General features: G+C 32.5%; 1 long non-coding RNA gene across 1 annotated transcript; it reads left to right on the forward strand.

Annotated features, from left to right (window-relative positions):
• The first annotated feature begins 1,842 nt into the window (after window positions 1-1,842).
• Window positions 1,843-2,653, forward strand: LOC149498428 (uncharacterized). The gene is made up of 2 exons (XR_016319480.1): window positions 1,843-2,130; window positions 2,342-2,653. It is a non-coding gene; the product is annotated as an uncharacterized LOC149498428 (long non-coding RNA).
• The last annotated feature ends 3,296 nt before the right edge of the window (window positions 2,654-5,949 follow it).

Below are 5,949 nucleotides of genomic sequence, written 5' to 3' on the forward strand. Positions count from 1 at the left end.
AGTGGCCAAATAGGCCTAGTTGAAATATTATGACTCTTATTTTGGTCCCCTATGAGAATTTTGATATTAAATTAAATTAGGAAATGAAAATAAGTTGGAAGGGTGGAATAACTTGATGGGGCATCTGGATGATAAGATAGAATTAAGGTCAATGCTTAAGCATTTTACTAAGGATCTCTGAATGGATGAATAGTAGGTAAGGTAAATAATTATGGTGTAATAAATATTAGGTTGAAATACGGGTAGTTAACTAGATCAGGACTAATAGTGTGATGTAGTACAGAGGGAATAAATAAACGAAATAATTAAGAGAGTATTCTGATATCTTTAAAATGGATTAAATAGTGGCAAAAAAAAATAATGAAAAAAAAATTAATGAATAAAATAAATAAAGGGGGATGAATAAATTATGACAAATAAAATGATTTTAGTTTGGTAATCAATATGATGTGAATGTAACTAAGTTAGTGTAGTGGCACCAGCACCATCTTAGGAACTGTGAAATTCTTGATGCTAATAGTATTTAAGTAGTGTTTAAGCATGCAAGGTATAATCCGTTACAAGTATAGATGGAATGTAATTATGGAATAGATTAGTAGAGTATGGGCATGGTTGGATATCGAGAACTTAGCAAGTTAATGGCAGTTTGAGCAAATATTGCCTCCTCAAGTTATGTAATTTGTAGTTGGTTGGTATTACGGACTGAATTGGTATATACAACTAGAAATCTTGGTTGCTGGATTCTAAACACCTGGTATAAACAGATACAAACCGGTAAAGTTATAAAAGTTTAAGTTGAGAAAATGTGTAAACATTAAACACCCTTAGTATAAAGTAAGAAGAATATTATGGGATATAAGATTTGCGTTTAGGAAATTAGAATTAATTGCCTCAAATGGCATACCTCTTTCGTTGTAAGATTACTGTTTTCGTCAGTATGGGTTCATTAAATAATTGGGGATACAAGTTCAAGGAAGAACGTAAAGAAGGTCTTGGAGAACTTGGGATAGAAGATATGGATTAAGTGGAAAGTCTAATAGATTAAATTAGTCAAAGAGAAATTGTTATAGAATGGGTGATTTGAAGTGAAATTTTTCTTTTTAAGATCATTAGAGAAGGTTTCCCTGGAAACAAAAGCGTGATGATTGGAGGTAGAAAGACAAGTAGAATATCGTACCTCTCTTCGCTTCGTTTATAACATTACTCTTTTATATGTGAAGTATTTCTTATTGTAAAGTTGTGATCATCTATGTCTCTATTACTATTACCCTCTATTAGGTTTCAATTCGAGGACGAATTGTCTTAAGGAGGGAAGATTGTAATACCCCGAATTTTTATTTTCGAAACTTTTGAATTTAATTTAAATCAAAAATCGAAAATTTTCACATGTGGGCTACAAATAGAAATACAGTCTCAAATCAAGCCCAATTCTGTGATATTGGGCCCAAGCCCAAAATGTATTATCGAAACTTTTGATTTAAGAACATTTTAAAATATTCGAGAAATAATATGGAACTTTGGCTATTAATTTATTATAAGAATATAGATACATATAAATTAATCATCCTAAAAATCAAATATGATTACTATTATTATGGACCTGAACTAAACAATCAAAATAAATCGAACCGGATCCGAAAATTAATTTAATATGTCGAAAACCACACGAATAATCTAAAAACCGAGTGAAAAACTCGAAAACCAAAGAAAATGAGACCAAATTACTAAGTCAGACCAAACCAGTTCGAATCGAACCGGAATGGTCTAGAAGGCACAGATTTTTTTTTCTTTCTTTCTTTCTTTTTTTTTTTTCTTTCTTTCTTTTTCTTTTCTTTTCTCCTCCTTTTTCTTCTCCAGCGCGCGACAGCTCTCCCCCTCTCCTTCCCGTTAGCACCGACCACAGACTCCCCTCCCCTTTCTGTTCCGTTCACCAGCCAACGTCACTGCCTCCTACCGCCGCCGCTGCACCCTCACGTCCCTGTCTCTCTGTCTCTCTGTCTCTCTCTCTCTCTCTCTCTCTGACTTCGTCTTCACAGCACAGAAACTATTCGAACGAGTGATAGTCGAATCGCAAAAGGGTGCGATCGCTGTCCTTCCCTCCGAGCAACTCCGGCAACTATTACCGACAAGGTAGGCCGATTATCGCTCTCTAATTCTTCTGTAAATAGTTTCTTTAGTTAATTTGTGTAATAATGGGAGATATCTTAATCATTGCTAAGTTACGTTGAAATAGGATTTTTGTCAATTGGTTTAGAAATAGTTATTGCTTGATGAAATTGATAGCGTGGTTGAACTCCTCTCTGAATTTGGATTAATCCAACTATAATTTTGCATTGTTTAGAGGATGGTATCAATTCCGGCCATCGCTGATGGCGGCTGTACTGCTTGCCGGTGGTGGTTCTGGTGACCGAAATTCCTAGAAGACAGAATGTTTTATTTTTGTGTAGATTTTATGTCTATAATTAGTTTTTTTTATTTGATGTCGATTGGTACCAAAGCTGTGAACTGACGCCGACTTGATAAATAGGTTACTAAGTTAAAAATGTAAGTTATAAAGGTGTTGTATAATCTCAGAATTATTTCATTATCTAGAAAAGTTATAACACTACATAAATTGTTGGTTATCTAATAAGGCATCTAGTTAGTCGGCAAATATACTTTACCCTTATAAGTATAGAATTTCAAATAATGTTTAGTTACTTAAATGATGTGCTCTTATATATACGTAGGGTGATATGATTGTGTAATGATTGATGTTAATGAAGTCGACTTGAAGTTTGGTGTAATGGCAGCAGCCATATTGTTCATTTTAATGTGTTTAATGATGATGAGATTAGAAACGGTATATTAAAATGAATTCCTTGTTTATTAATGAATTTGCTAGACTGTGGGCTATGAGTTTGATTAGAAATTCAGTATTGATATTGATATATGAATTGTAACTAATAATTATATATGTTAATTGCCGGAATTTTAAGAAGTATAACTAGAAGAAAATTATAATTTACGGTATAAGTAATTATGATATTATGGAAATTTAAAATGAATTAGAGATAGGATTAACAAGTGCCTATGCATGTATGACGGGTGACTAATAAATGATGGTTATGGTGGACGGGATTGTTTGATGTGAATTGCCCGATGGATGGGCTGTATGTTGACATGCGGAAAAATATAAAATTTGGGTAGTACTGATTATAGAGGAAATGCTGTCGAATTTTCAATAGGAAGTACGATTAAAATGATTATTGTTATTAATATTATATTATCAATCGTATTATTATTATTATTATTATTATTATTCGTATTATTATAAAATATTACTTAACAAATACCTAAACGTTTTATTTAAAAGTGATACATTAGAATAGATAAATAAATAAGGAAACCCAATATATATCTATAAATATATGTATAATTTAATTAATAAGTGAATTAAAGACCTGATAACCAAAACTAATGAACGAATATTTAATATAATCTTTCGAATTAAAATTCTTATTTAGAATTTTATTGTTTATTTTAAAGGTCTATAAAATTCCGAAATGCGAGGAAAAACGGCTGGAAGCATGTTGCTAGAAAACAGTCTCCTTAGAGGACGATAAAGAACTGTGAGTAGTGTTAGATAACTAGTATCATCCGCTTGCATTCATGCATTCACGGCTAAATGTTGGCATGCATTATTTTGTTGAATTGCCATATTATTATGTACTATCTGTTGATATTGAAAGTTGTTTGATTACTTGTGCTATGAATATACTATGCCTTGTTTGTGTGGAATTGGGATGAAGTGGACCACCATGGGTTTGTGAGGACGGTCTGTTATATGGATCCTGAATATGATATGATATTTGACCGTCGGCCGGGAAAATGGGAGATCGGCGCCCCCGTGTGCACCTGATGATGTGGATTGTATGGAAAACCACAGGATGGCTTCTTGTTGTTGCGCACCTGATAATCTAGATTTGATTGTAGCCCGCAGGGTGGCCTCCTGTTGTGAGCACTTGATGATCTAGATTGGATGGAGACCACCGGGTTGCCTCCTGTTGGTATGGAAAAGAAAAGAGAGAATGGAAAAGCAATGAGAGGACTGGTCAGTGAGGATTAGACCAGTTGGCCGTATGGGGGATCGGCTCCCTGGTGCACATGTATGAGAGGGCGAGCCATATGTGAGGACGGCTCGTTGGGGTTTTAGGTGGTGCCACTGACTAATTTCCACGTGATGTGATTATATGAATGTGATAATAATTGTGGTTGCTGTTGTATTGCCATTTGTGTGACACTGCATGATCATAAATTTAATCGATGAACAAATAAAAATATTTTAGCATCTGTATGATTGTGTGGGGTGAGAGGGTTATCTAACCCTACTCATTGAGTTTGGCGCTCACCCCTGCCTACCTATTTTTTTTCCAGGTAATAGAAGAAAGAAAAATCCTATGGAGTTGAGACATAAGTATAGAAGACTGTAAACGAAAAACAAATGATGATATAAATGTACAGGTAGAGTTCCGCAATTGTATTCTAGTGGGTTGTAAATGAACTGTATTAGTGATACATAATTGAAATAAATTGTTGGGCCTGTATCCACAGTTATGATTGTGGAAATGAGGGTTGCATAATATAGGCTTACTACGGGCTTCGGGGGCCTTAAGCCCACCCAGGTCCTAGTGCCGGTCCGGTCCATGGAAATGGGTCGTGACATAAATATATCAATTTTTTTCAATGAGATATTATAGTGCAAGATATATAATTAAAAATAATATTTTACTATATAAATAAAGACCATTATATTTATTGCAATCTAAATAAGAATTTATACTTTATTTACATAAATAAAAAAGCTAAACGAGTGTAAAAAATATGCATATAATAAATATAGTCAACGTGTATCGCACGTCATAAAAAGAACTAGTATATATAAATGTGAAAATAAGCAGGGAGGAGGACTAATGGAATTTTCGATAATATCATAGGCAATTAAATAGAAAATTACACTTTATTAGTTGATACAAAACATTTGAAAATTTTTATATTTTATTTTTTAAATATTTATTCTATTTTGATTATAATTTAAAATATTTTGTTTAGGAAAAATATAAAAAAATAAAAATTATAATTTTTATTAATATTTTTTTCTTTATATTTGTATGATTTAATTAGATATATTTTTTTAAATAAAAATTTCAAATAGACTACACGTAACTAAGGCCCACGCATTGTACAGGTTGCTTTATTTAATGCACATTGTACTTTATTTGGAGAAACTTTTAATTCGTAACTTTATACTAAATAAATAATAAAAATAACTTTATACTAAATAAATAATAAAAATAATTAGAAGTTTTTTTTTGATAAAATGAATTTAAACGAAGCCTGTTTAAATTTTCAAGTCTTTAAATTTACCTTTCATCACATATCAAAAATATTTTGTCGCGTTTTAGGATCATGTTATGGATACATAAAAAATTTTCGAAGTCTTTGAATTAAATACATTATTATTTGAGTGTTGAGATATCCTTCCAAGTCCCACACCGAATAAAAATGAGAAGAGGAATCAAAATATAATGGTTCAAACCCAATCCATTAGTACGAGGCCTTTTGGGAGGTGCCTAAAAACAAATCTGTGAGGTCTTGACCCAAAGCGGACAATATCCTACTAATCCGGGGTTAGATGAGGGTACGCGCGGTACCAACATTCCAGGATATAGATAAATATAATAATATACAAAAATTGTAATCATTCCTGCGTCGAAGAAATATGAGCATGGTTGCATTACAAAATCCTCTCAATAAGGAACAAATTAAGGGCAAATGAAAAATCTAATCTTATTTCGTGTCATCTTCTCGCTTTCTCTCCTTGAAACTGTTATAGAGCAAAACAATAACATAGAAGCCATTACAGAGCAAGTTAAATATTGATTACAGGTGACGAAATAAAGTATTACC

Source organism: Jatropha curcas, chromosome 2, assembly GCF_041381405.1.
Source record: "Jatropha curcas cultivar XTBG-Jc1 chromosome 2, XTBG_Jcur_1.0, whole genome shotgun sequence".
NCBI classification, from domain to species: Eukaryota; Viridiplantae; Streptophyta; class Magnoliopsida; order Malpighiales; family Euphorbiaceae; genus Jatropha; species Jatropha curcas.